The sequence below is a fragment of the Mandrillus leucophaeus genome, unplaced genomic scaffold (genome assembly GCF_000951045.1).
Source record: "Mandrillus leucophaeus isolate KB7577 unplaced genomic scaffold, Mleu.le_1.0 Scaffold195, whole genome shotgun sequence".
Taxonomy (NCBI): Eukaryota; Metazoa; Chordata; class Mammalia; order Primates; family Cercopithecidae; genus Mandrillus; species Mandrillus leucophaeus.
The window spans coordinates 1126100-1139974 of NW_012101976.1; the positions used below are offsets into that span (position 1 = coordinate 1126100).

A 13875-nucleotide genomic window follows, 5' to 3' on the forward strand; every position below is an offset into this window, starting at 1 on the left:
GGTTTCACATCCTTGTCTTCATCTTGTGACTCTGCATCTTCCTCCATAGCTACAAAGTGTTGTCCACGAGCATGCACTGTCCCTGAACCGCACTTCAACTGTAAGATCACCGGTGGCATGATTTCAAAGCCCCCACTGGCTGCACAGGCATTTACAAAGTCGCCAGTATTGCTTTAATTGGACTGCCTTCATAATTCATTGCCTCTGCTTCAACAACGTGCAATTCATCCTTTGCCCCAGCCCCTAAACCGACCATTCTTAAAGATAACTCGTACTCTTTTTCATCATTATCCACCCTGAAGTGATAACCTTTGTCAGCCTTGAGTTCACAACTGAAAAGATAGTTCTAGGGCCTCAGGGGGCTCATGCACATGAGCACCGAATCTTCCATTGGGTGGTAGCATGCACTTAGGTGGGAGAGAAGGCGGACAGAGATAAATGACCACTGCTCAAGAGAACAGCCATGCAGGATGGAATCACACCAGGGAAAGCTCTTTTTATTTTTATTTACTTATTTATTAAGACAGGGTCTCACTCTGTCACCCAGGCTGGAGTGCGGTGGCACTATCTTGGCTCACTGCAACCTCCACCTCCTGGGTTCAAGCGATTCTCCTGCCTCAGCCTCCCAACTAGCTGGGACTACAGGTACACGGCACCGTGCCCAGCTAATTTTTGTATTTTTAGTAGAGACAGGGGTTTCACCAGGTTGACCAGGCTGGTTTCAAACTCCTGACCTCACGAGATCCTCCCAACTCGGCCTCCCAAAGTGCTGGGATTACAGGTGTGAGCCACTGTCTGTGCCTGGGCAGTACCACTTTTCTTAATGCCAGGATCTTTAGACTTTATGTGTTGGGCGGTGTGTGACATAGAGGGGACGTGTGGCTGCATAAGTGTTTGCTCATTTTTCAAGAGAATCTATGCTCCAAGTTGATCAACATTAAATTTTGTGCATTCAGTGTGACACCTCCCAGAACGACCCTCAACCAGTGGGAAATGGGAACAGGCAGAGCTCCGGGAAGCGGTACTTGGGGATGTTCTGGGCCAACCTCTGGAGTCCACCGGCAGGCCTGGGTGCAGCTGCCCACAGCAGTAAGTCGCTCACTGAAAGACCCTTCATCTCTTTCCCACGCCCTCCCTGTGGGATCACCTCAAATAAATCTCTTGCATTCAAATCCATGTCTCGGAGTCTGCTTCTTGAAGAACCCAAACTACTGCAACCTAGATAAGGCCTCCTCCTCCTCAGCACCCTTTCAGCTTCTGAGGCGACCCTACTGTCCAGCATGACATCATGGAAGGAGCCCAAGCAGGGGCGTTTCACAGATGGGGTTCAAATCCCAACTCTGCCCTTACTAATTGTATCATCGAGCCAAGCCCCATTGCTGATCCCCCATTTCCCCATCTTTAAAGCAGCACCTGCATTACAGGGATGTGATGAGGAGTCTGCCACAGAACCAGTTCAACCCTTGTTCTGTTCACTAGTTGGAGCTTCCTAAAGAGAAGCAGGTACCCAAAGTTTCCAGAGATGCCTGTAGAGCACAAGTGCTTGGCATAAAGGAATGGGCTCCAAAAAGCAGAATGCAAAAAATTCATTAGGGAGAAATTTTTCGATAGAGAATGGAGTAACTATCATCACGAAGAGAAAAATCTTTTCTACAAACATAGAAGGATGTCCCTATTGCCAGATCCCTTGCGTCGGGAACCAAGAAAGTAAGTTCCTCTTGGCCGAGGCTGTACTTGCCATTGGCAGCCTGTAATTGGAACCAGAATATTTCTTAGGTATTGCCAAGTCGATCGGCGACTGGCTTGTTTTCCTAGAAAATGAGTGACAGCTGCACAACAGCTTTTAAGTCATCAAGAGAGAGAAGAAAGAAAGCCTAGCCAGGGACTCTATGCGCCTTCTGTGCACCCCTGGGGGACTATTGGTGCATTCACGTCTCAAACCAGCACACATCCAAGTTAAAACTTAGCACTTGGCTGGAACTTCTAGGAGAAGTTGTTCCTAAATAAATGTGAAGGAAACTTAAAAATTAATAAAGTGATGGGCAACCTGTATACCGACTTTCTTTTTTTTTTTTCCAAAACCTCCTTTGACACCTTCCTAATTAAGGAGAACTGGCTGCTGGTTTCTGCTTCTGGTACCCAGAGTCGGGGAATCACTGAGAGACAGAAGGAGTAACTATTAACTCTAGGTTGTTTTTTCCTTCTCTTGGAAACTGACTGCACATGCTGGATGAAGGATCTGATTAGACGGCAAAGCACACCAACTGGGAGTTGTGGTTCCAAGGGAGAGCTCGGTCAGCACTGCTCATCCACCGGGGCAAATGCCTTGGCAGAAAAATGAGTAGACAGGAACAGCCAAGCACTCAAGAAATGAAAGATGCTGGGAGCCCCAGGCAGGTCAGGAGAGATCTCTCTGACCTTTCTGGCCCTGGTAAAACAACAGTGAATAAGACAGACACAAAGTCCCTGTCCCAAGGGCACTGACATGGGGGTGTAGGAGAAAGACAAGCAAATAATTTCACAAGCAATTTCCAAAGTGCGCAAGAAGGGTTATGATTCATTAGTACAAGGTGCTACGTACCTCATCTGGGGTGTTGGGAAAAGTCAGGTCCACTGAGACCTGGGGATGAGGACTTCCCCAATCAGGGGGAGAAAGAAAGCTGGTTCCAGAGAGAAGAGTCTGCCTGGAAGTCCTGAAGCCCACGGGACTTTTGAGAAAATCAAACAAGCCTCCTGCAACTGAAGCTAGAGAAGGCGGATGAAATTAAACAAGGAAAATAGCATGCAGTTTCCTCAAAAAGTTACATGTAGAACTACCATATGATCCAGCAATCATACTTCCAAATATTTATCCAAAATAGGCCGGACACGATGGCTCATGCCTGCAATCCTAGCACTTTGGGAGACCGAGGAAGGTGGATCACATGAGGCCAGGAGGTCGAGACCAGCCTTGCCAACACGGTGAAATCCCATCTCTACTAAAAATACAAAAAAAAAAAAAAATTAGCCAGGTGTGGTGGCACATGCCTGTGGTCCCAGCTACTTGGGAGGCTGAAGCAGGAGAATCGCATGAACCCAGGAGGTGGAGGTTGCAGTGAGCCAAGATCGCGCCATGGCACTCCACCCTAGGTGACACAGAGACACTCCATCTCAAAAAAAAAAAAGAATTAAAATCAGGATCTCAAAGAGGTATTTGCACTCCCATGTTTACTACAGCATTATTCACAACAACCAAGGAATAAAAACAACCTAAATGTGCACTGATGGATAAATGGATAAGGAAAGCATGGTATGTTCATACAGTGGAACATGATTTAGCTTGAAAAAAGAAGGAAATCCTGCCACATTTGACAATATGGGGAGGCATTATGCTAAGTGAAATAAGCCAGTTGCAGAAAGAAAAATGCTATATGATGCCACTTACAGGATGACTCTCAAACAGTCAAACACACAGAAACAGCAAAATGGTGGTTGCCAGGGGCTGAGGGGAGAGGGTGGGGAGTTGCTATTCAATGGGTATAAAGTTTCAGTGATGTGGCTGGGCGCAGTGGCTCATGCCTGTAATCCCAGCACTTTGGGAGGCCGAGGCGGGTGGATCACCTGAGGTCGGAAGTTCAAGACCAGCCTGACCAACATGCAGAAACCCCATATCTACCAAAAATACAAAATTAGCCAGGCGTGGTGGCACATGCCTGTAATCCCAGCTACTCAGGAGACTGAGGCAGGAGAATCGCTTGAACCCGGCAGGCAGAGGTTACTGTGAGACAAGATCACGCCATTGTACTCCAGCCTGGGCAACAAAAGCAAAACTCTGTCTCAAAAATAAAAGAAAATACAAAATTACAAAAATTAGTGGGGTGTGGTGGCATGCGCCTATAGTCCCAGATATTCAGGAAGCTGAGGCAGAGGAATCACTTGAACCCAGGAAGCAAAGGTTGTAGGGAGCTGAGACCGTGCCACTGCACTCCAGCCTGGGGACAGAGTGAGACTCCATCTCAAAAAAAAAGAAAGAAAAAAAGTTCCACTGATGCAAGTTGAGTAAGTTCTAGAGATCTGTTGCACAATATTGTGCCTGTAGATAACAATACCGTATTATGCACTTAAACATTTGTTGAGATGATAGATCTCATGTTAAATATTAAGTTAAATGTTCTTACTACAATTTAAACAAAAACATAACAGATGCAACGCAATTGACACAATTAATATCTCAAAATCAGTTCAGATATTAATTGTGGTGGTTTTTAGCTCTGTTAAAACCAGAGCGTTATCTGCCTGCTGTCGAAACCATTCTCAGAACATTAAGATGATTTTTGTCATTGCCCGTGAGCAGCATGTTGTAAAGAGGACCAGAGACTAGCCTCTATGACAAAGACTTCTCTTCCTGTGTGTCAAAACCAGGCAGGCTCACCTGAGACAGCTGGGTGACCTGAGCAAGAATGCAACTCGGCACAAAGTGGAGGAGCCTTGCAGGTAACTGGGATTGTTTTTGTCCGTTGACTGCTCGTCAACCATTTACCTTCATTCCAACCCCAGAGCCAGCTTTATGGGCTTGCAACATGTGCAGTCACACGAGGCCCCACACTCCATGTTCTGCTGTCACTGTCTTGAAATTGTTAACTTTTTAACAAGGGGCCTCACATTTTTATATTTTACTGGACCCTGTAAATCATGCAGCTAATCTTGCCACACCCTGACTAGTTTATCAACATATTCTTCTTCCCAGTCACTAAGAGATTCTTTTACAAAAGAAATAAAATGGTCCAAAAAAAAAGCGTTATCCTTCTAGTAATAATATCTCAGGGACTGTTTTAGTGCTTCTTATAACCTGGACCTCTGGGTAACCACCCAGTTGGCCCACTTCTTTTTTTTTTTTTTTTTTTTTTTTTTTTGAGACGGAGTCTCGCGCTGTGTCACCCAGGCTGGAGTGCAGTGGCGCGATCTCGGCTCACTGCAAGCTCCGCCTCCCAGGTTCACGCCATTCTCCTGCCTCAGCCTCCGAGTAGCTGGGACTACAGGCGCCCACCACCTCGCCCGGCTAGTTTTTTTTTTTTTTTGTATTTTTAGTAGAGACGGGGTTTCACCATGTTAGCCAGGATGGTCTCGATCTCCTGACCTCGTGATCCACCCGCCTCGGCCCACTTCTTAACATATTTCTGGGGCCAAGAACTGCAGGGATCCTTGGACAGCAACTACACCCATGTTTACAGCTCCTCCTTTCACCTTGTTGGGCAAATTGGCAGCAGTGGAAGACAGAACCCTATCACCATTAAGACCAATGGCGCTGGACCCAGATAAACTTGGGTTCAAATCCCAGCTTTGCCTTTTACGTCTGTAAACTGAAAAGACAATAGAACCACAGGACTATTGTAGAGATTAAATGAGATCATGAATATAGAGTGTTCCATACCAACTGAGCACTCTGTGTTGCTACCCGCATTTGTAGAGTTGCCACTGTCTCTCCCTGCATCGTGTGCAGCCTTGGTGTGGTTATCAATCAGGGTATACGCCTCCTCACTGCAGAAGCTGGGGCACTGGAGGCTTCTCCCACTAAATCTCCCTCTTGATGTGTTTGTGCTGCTGGGAGAATAGGCTCATGCTATAAGATCAGCCAATCGTACTCTCCCCAAAACTGGGCAGGAAAGAGGCAAAGATGGAAGAAATTTTTGTGTGTTTTCACTGAATCCATCAGTAGTCCTGAAAACACAGCTTCAGCTGTTGACATTTCTGCAGCTGCAGAGATCTCTAGCCTTCCCTTCAACCCTGCAAGTTTCCCTACATCCTTACAAGTAGCCCTCTTCTTCCTCACGTCAGTCACAGCAGCTTCTGTTGCTTGCAACCAAACACTCTAACTTATGCCCCATCACTGAGGAAGTGTGGATACAGATCCAGATCTTTCCCCTAAAGTATCAATTCACTCAGGACATTAGACTCAGCCCAGGTAGCACAAAGCTGATACTGGGATAATGGGAAGGTGCACTCTCTCCCAGTACCTGTGCAGGTGGGTGGTATGTGTGACCCACAGGAAGCCCCCCGGCAAGCCAGCCAGCCCGGCACCTTTTCTCCCACAGGAAACAGCTTGCACATTCAGTCTCAAGAAGCAGAACATAGTAAATAGACGGAGCTGCCTGGCACTGATATACTCTCGTGGCGGAAGGGCCCTGGAGTCTCTAGAGCTGATCTTGGGAGGGTGCCTATCCTCTAATTATCCCTTACCCTCCAGCCTTCCCACAACATGTCAGCAGCACAAAGAGCTAGCCAGGCAGAGCTCTCTCCAGGCCTGCGTGTCCATGGATGGAGCAGGCGGCTGCAGATGTGGGATGGTCAGGAGGCTATGGAGCAATATCCAGAACTGTCTCTGTCCTCAAAGGAACAGGACAGTGATTTATTCTGTGAGACAGTGACTACCCAATCTTTGCAGGGTTCTCGGAACAAGCAAATGCTCATGAGAGGATGGTCTTACTAACCTTCAATGTAAATTTATGTTTTGGATTGTTTTTGGTCTGGAACAAACATTCTGAGGTGAGGACAGAGAAAAAACATCAGCAAGAGATGCTAAATGTGAGAATCAGCAAGTCCCACAGAGATCATGCACTTCAGCATCCCCATTTTATAGGTGAGAAAGCGGAGGACCAGAGAGGAAACCATGAACTCCAGTTCCCTGTTATATGCTGAACTATGACTCCCCAAAGTTCACATGAAAGGCAACCAAAGCAAAAATGGACAAATGGCATCGCATCAAGTTAAAAAGCTTCTGCACAGCAGAGGAAACGATCAGCAAAGAAGCTCAAATGACTCAACAGAAAAAGTCTAACAACCTGATCAAAAGAATAGGCAAAAGATTTGAATAGACATATCTCAAAAAGCAGACCTAAAAAAGGCAAACAGGCATATGAAAAGGCGCTCAACATCCCTGATCATCAGAGAATGCAAATCCAAACTACAGTGAGATATCATCGCACCCCATTTAAAATCACTTTTATCCAAAAGACAGGCATGAAGGAATGCTGGCAAGGATGTGGACAAAAGGGAACCCATGTACGCTGTTGGTGGGAATGCAAACTAGAAAACCACTAAGGAGAACAGTTTGGAGGTTCCTCAGAAAACTAAAAGTGAAGCTACCATATGATCCAGCAATCCCATTGCTGGGTATACACGCAAAAGGAAGGAGACCAGTATATCAAGATTTCCACACTCCCGTGCTAGGTACAGCACTGTTCCCCATAGCCAAAAATTTGAAAGCAACCTAAGTGTCCATCAACAGATGAATAAATCAAGAAAATGTGGTACTTATACCTAATGGGAAATCATGACACCTTAAAAAAAAATGAGATCTTGACATTTGCAAAAATGTGGATGAAACTGGAGGTCATTATGCTAAGTGAAATAAATCAGGCACAGAAACATAAACATCATGTTCTCACTTATTTTCTGGGATCTAAACATCAAAACAATTGAATTCATGGAAATAGAGAGTAGAAGGATGGCTACCAGAGGCTGGGAAGATTAATGGAGGGGTGAGGGAGAGGTGGGGAGGATTAATGGTTATCAAAACAAATAGAAAGAATGAATAAAATGCAGTATTTGATGACACAACGAGGTAACTATAGTCAATTATGATTGAATTGCACCTTTTGTTTTTTTGAGATGGAGTTTCGCTCTTGTCGCACAGGCTGGAGTGCAACGGGGGGATCTCAGCTCACCGCAACCTTTGCCTCCCAGGTTCAAGTGATTCTCCTGCCTCAGCCTCCCCAGTAGCTGGGATTATAGGCATGCGCCACCACACCCAGCTAATTTTGTATTTTTAGTAGAGATGGAGTTTCTCCATGTTGGTCAGGCTAGTCTCAAACTCCTGACCTCGGATGATCCACCTGCCTTGGCCTCCCAAAGTGCTGGGATAACAGGTGCATTTTTATGTTTGCAACACAAACGATAAATGTTTGAGGGGATTTTACATGATGTGATTATTACACACTGCATGCCCGTACCAAAACATCTCATGTATCCCATACACATACGCACCTCTACGTAACCACAACATTTTTTAAATTTACAAATAATTTTTTTAAATGTTAAATGCATGTGTTGAAGTCAACCCCTAATACCTCAGAGTGTGATTTATTTGAAAATATGCAGACATAACAAGTTCACAGTAGGTCATACAGGAGCAGAATGGGCCCTAATTCCATAGAACTATGTTCTTATAAAAAGGGGAAGCTTGGACACAGACACTCACACAGGGAGAACTAACATGAAGGCAGAGGTCAGGGTGGTGCATCTACAACCCAAGGAAGCGCAACCCAAAGGTTGCCAGCAAACCACTAGGAGCAAGGAGAAAGACATGCAACAGACGACTCCCCACAGCCCTCCAGCAAAGCCAACACTGCCGACATCTTGATCTCGGAGTCTAAGCCTCCTGAACCATCTGACGATAAAGCTGTGTCATTTAAGCCACCCAGTCTGTGGTACTTTGCCATATCAGCTCTAGGAAACTAATAACGTCCCCCAGCAATTTTTAATGTATTCCAGACTCACTATTAGTATTCCTAATCATCATTTTTAAGTGGTTTCTATCTCATCTCATTCCATAGAGGATTTCAAACAGCATTTCAGGAACAGATAAAAAATACACACAGATAAATAATTAGCAGCAGAAAAAATAACAGTAAATAATGAAATAAGTCAAGACCAGGCCAGGCATGGTGGCTCACGCCCGTAATCCTAGCACTTTGGGAGGCCAAGGTGGGCTGATCACTTGAGGTACGGAGTTCGAGACCAGCCTGGCCAACATGGTGAAATCCCGTCTCCACTAAAAACACAAAAATTAGCGGGTCATGGTGATGCATACCTGTAATCCCAGCTACTTAGGAGGCTGAGGCAGGAGAATCGCTTGAACCCAGGAGGCAGAGGTTGCAGTGAGCTGAGATCATGCCACTGCACTACAGCTTGGGCCACAAGAGTGAAACTTCATCAGGAAAGGAAAGGAGAGGAGAGGGGAAGGGAGGGGAGAGAAACGGGAGGGGAAGGAAAGGTAAGAGGAAAGAAAGGCAAGACGAAGGAAAGGAAAGGAAAGAGGAAGAAAGGAAAGAAGATGGAAAGGAAAGGAATGGAACGGGGGAAGGGGGAAGGGGGAAGGGAAGGAAAGGCAAGGCAAGGCAAGGCAAAAGGAAGGAAGGAAGGGGAAAAGAAAAGAAAAGAGAAAAGAAGGAAGGAAGGGAGGGAGGGAGGGAAACAGAAGAAAAGAAAAGAGACAAGAAAAGGAAAGAAAAGAAAAGAAATCAAGACCAAAAGGTAAAATGAGACCCATGAATCCAAACCCAATGACAAGTTAAGCTACAAATTGGACTGCAAGCTTCCTATTGGGCAAAGCAAAAAAGATAAATAGATCAAGCCAACAAATCTTTCTTGGTGCTGAACACTAAAGACACGCAATGCTGAGACATGCAATGGGGCATGGCGTCAACAGCATCCCTCCAACAAATGGAATAACCAATTATAAGGTAAGAACTTCAGCCCAAAAGTCATTGCTGCAGCCAAGACTTGCACTCAGGACTCTAGAATCCAGTGTGATGTTCTTTCTTTCTTTCATTCAACAAACTTTTCTGGAATATCACCTGTATGCTAGGTGCAGGGAACACAGTGATAAGCATCACACAGAGTGGCCAAAAGAAGCTTATGACCTAGTCTCTAGAACCTGCTGGAGGGAAATAATCACTTATAAGTGATTTTAATGCTCTGAGACAAGGACTGTGAGTTCCTGATCCCCACACAGAGCTCCCACCAATAATATTGTAGTTGGAAATCTTGGTTGTAAGAAACAGAAATTCCCTGTGATGTCTTGAGCAAAGGGGGAGATTTTGACTAAGAGAACAGATGTGTCCTGTCCTGATGGATTCCAAGGACAGGGACACAGCCAGGCCTTAAGACTGGGCTGGAACCAGAGCCTTGGATGTGGTTAACGAGCCAGAAGCATCAGCATCACCTGGGAGCTTGTTATAAGGTTAGCATCACATGCCCTACCTTGACCTGCTAAATCAGAGTCTACATTTTCACAAGATCCCAGGTGATTCCTATGCACATTAGCATTTGAGGCTGGGAATCCGGAAGTCTTCTCTCTGTGTAGCTCATATCTGAGCATGTGACTCAGTCTTCTCTCTCCCTGTAGACTGGGTTGTTCAGTTCTCTTGTCGACAATGCAGGAACCACCTGCACCTACATTTACACCCCAGAGCGAGAGGTGGTTCTTTTTCTCAGTTTCAAGTCCATATTCCTGGGAGAGGTCTCTGATTGGTCCATATTCGACTACAGGTCTCTGATTGGCTCAGCCATGAGTCAATCAGCAATAGTCAAGGAGCACGCCCCGATAGAACAGACATGGCTGTGGCAACCCCACTGCGACATCACGTAGCAACGGGTGAGAGGTACAGTTCCCAAGGACGGGCTTGAGCAGCCAGCCCAAGTGGTGCACTCAACAAATGCTCATGAGATTCACATTTTGCCAGTTAAGAGCAGCACCACTCCTAACTCCACTACTGTTGAACTGTGTAGTCACGGGCAAGCAGTTTAAACTCTATAAGCCTCCGTCTCCTTATCTAATGGGTGGAAATAAACAATAGTACCTACTTCATTGGGTACCTGTGAAGCTTCAATGAAACAATGTGTGTAAGCAATTAGCCTAATGCCAGGTAGCAAAGCAAGCACCCAGTGACCACTAGCTATCATTGTTATTACAAATATTATCAATAGTATTACTATTGGCAACAAAGATGAGGACAACGACAACAATGATGTCAGCTAGACATCAAAGCAATCAAATAAATTAATTTCCTCTTCAATAAGACTAGTGATTTCCAAGGACTTCTAGGCCACAATCTTTGAATTAACCTCATAGTACTCACTGTTTACCATTCCCCATCATAACTTTGACTGATACTATTAATTTCCATTTGGTGTTCACTCATTCATTCAACAAGTATGTTTTTCATGGCAAACCTGTGCCTGACATCATTCCAGAAACTAGGGACACAACAGAGAGATAAAATCCTGTGCTAGAAAAAACTGACAATCCAGTCTATCCTTTCCCCCAAAGCACAGGGCAGGGCACAGGCAACCACTTGTCCTCAAGGGGACTTGAAGAAGGTGACATTAAGGAAACGTGGGCACAGCATTAAACATTATTGAGTCACGAAGAGAGTTAGTTCCTAGAGTCTCCTAGGGCTGTCATTAGTAATTACCACAAACGCAGTGGCTTAAAACAACAGAAATGTATCGGCTCACAGTTCTGGAGCCCGGAAGTTCAAAATCAAGGTGTCATTAAGACTGATGCCCTCTGGAGGCTCTGAGGGAGCATCCGTTCCATGCCTCCCTCCTGGCTCCTGGTGGCTGCCAAAAATCCTTGCCACCCCTTTGCTTGTAGGTGTATCACTCCAATCTCTGCATCCACCTGCACATGGCCCTCCCCTCTGTGCCTGTCTGTGCCTCACACTCTCCTTTTCTTTTTTTTTTTTTTTTTGAGACAGAGTCTCACTCTGTCACTCGGGCTGGAGTGCAGTGGTATAATCTTGGTTCACTGCAACCTCCACCTTCTGGGTTAAAGCAACTCTCATGCCATAACCTCCTGAGTAGCTGAGATTACAGGCATGGGCCACCATGCCTAGCTAATTTTTGTATTTTTTATAGATACGGGGTTTTGCCATGTTGGTCAGGTTGGTCTCGAACTCCTATCCTCAGGTGATCCACCTGCCTCAGCCTCCGAAAGGGCTGGGATTACAAGCATAAGGCATCGCGCCCAGCCTCTTTCCTTCTTTTAAGGACACCAGACATTGGATTAGGGCTTATCCTAAATCCAGGATCATCTCATCCTGCAACTCTTTATTATATCTGTAAAGACCCTATTTTCAAATAAGGTCATATTTACAGGTATCAGGTGTAAGGACTTGGACCTATTTTGGAGGAGACGCTCCTCAACCCGCTACAGTCCCCTTCCAAAGCTCCTTCAGTCTTCCTAACTACATCAAGGAAGAAGTCTCTGTCTGTTAATAAAATGTCATTAACCTCTCTTTGAAGCTGACCAGTCTCCATTTTAAAATCCAGCTTCAGCTGACCTCAGGCCCCGGGCCTTGAGCTGGCAAAGGTGCCTCCTGCCCCCAGACATTGATTGACCTTGACACCTTACATCAAGAGGCCTCCTTGCCCTCAGGCTTCACGATGCAGACAGAGGGACAGCACATACCCATGTCCTTCACGAGTCCACGAACTGCTCCTTCCTCACCTCTCCAGGCCCACATTCCCTGCGTCCTGCCACCCCTGTGTTCAGTTGTTAAACCTTCCTTGAACTATCCTGCTCTGAGTGTGCCACCTGCCGTTTCCTGCTGGGGCCTGAACTAACGCACAGAATGACGCAAGTTTGGGAAACTCATGGAAGTTCCATTGCTCCAAAGTTCAACATAGTCAAAGCCAATAAGCACACACCTCTTCTGAGCTAACAAGACCCTAGAATTGAATCCCTCCATCTCTCTTTCTCTTTTATTCTGTTTTATTTCTCTCTTTCTCTCTCTCCCTCTTCTCTGTCTGTCCCCTTCTCTATATCTCTGTCCCTCTCTCTCTCTCATATACACATACACACCCCCTTACCCCTTCCGACCTCTGCTGATCACAAACCAAGCCACAGGACCCTTAACCACCCTCAGGCCCCCTCAGCTGAGCAGAAAAGACTCTCCAACAAGGCCACTGGAACCAAGCCGACGCCCTCCACAGCTGCCTGGCACAGGGTGACAAGTGGCTGCTGCCATCAGGACTCTCAGAAACTCCCCTGAGATGCAGGTGGGGTCCCCACTCCCTCCAGCCGGCCCTGGTACCTTCCAAATGAATGATGCTGCCTGAAGGTTTGTCCTATCAGCAGGGCCAAGCCTAAGAGAGCATGCTCTAGAACGAGAAGAGCTGCCCTACACAGACAGGGCTGGAATAAAGGAGCTGGGCAGAGAGCACTCTGTGCAGAGGACGAGGCCTGGAAAAGCGGCTTGAGATTAAAGAGAAAAACCCTAATAGCTACAATGTATTGATTCCCTTCTCTGCTGGGCCCCACATTGCGGGCACTGCCTCATTTAACCCCCAAGCAGCCCTGTTGGGGAAGGCACAATGATAACTCCATTATGCACAAGAAGACCGGGGCTTGTTAAGACCAAGTGACTTGCCTAAGGTCTCATGGCCCATCAGTGGTGCAGTCTGGGTTGTAATCCAAGTCGGTCTGACTTTCAGGAATATTGGGTCAGACTCCAGAGGGACAGGGAGAGGCTGAAAGACAGTCAAGAGTGAGAAAAAAAGGGTCCATCCAAAAGCCAATCCTACAGGTCTCGTCAAGCAAGAGAGACCTGGACACAAAAAGACCAGAGAGACTCACCCCCTCGTGCTCAGGAGACACCGGCCAAGGCCTCCAGGAACAGCTCCCGCAAGTGCACCTGCCTGGCTCCACGGGACAAGGAAAATATTCCAAGACTGGAGCTCAAATGGAGAAGGGGATCCTAAGTCTCACAGGGTAAGGGGCTGGTGGAGACTGGCCTCCCAGCAGACTTTCTGAAAAGCAATTATAAATATTCTCCTCCTCTGGTGAGTCATCCCAGCCTTCTCCAGCTGAGCTAGTGGCCCCTCCATTCATCCCGCTTTACACACACCCTCGGTTTCAACATTTATCACACTGCCCTAGGCTGGTCTGTTCCGAAGCTTCTCCCACCAGACACAGCAAGCCCCTCTGACAGCAAAGGCCATGTCTTGTTCATCTCCGTATCCCAGCACCTTGTGGACCCCACAGGAGAGCAGACATGAGCAAGCGCACAGTACCCCCGAGACGTCCCAGGGGAGCACGCGGCAGGGTCTCAC

The 13875-nt window shown here is 46.5% G+C and overlaps 1 pseudogene; it reads right to left on the bottom strand.

Annotated features, from left to right (window-relative positions):
* The window catches only part of LOC105538571, a 1162-nt pseudogene extending 771 nt beyond the window's left edge, over positions 1 to 391 (bottom strand).
* Positions 392 to 13875: the final 13484 nt, after the last annotated feature.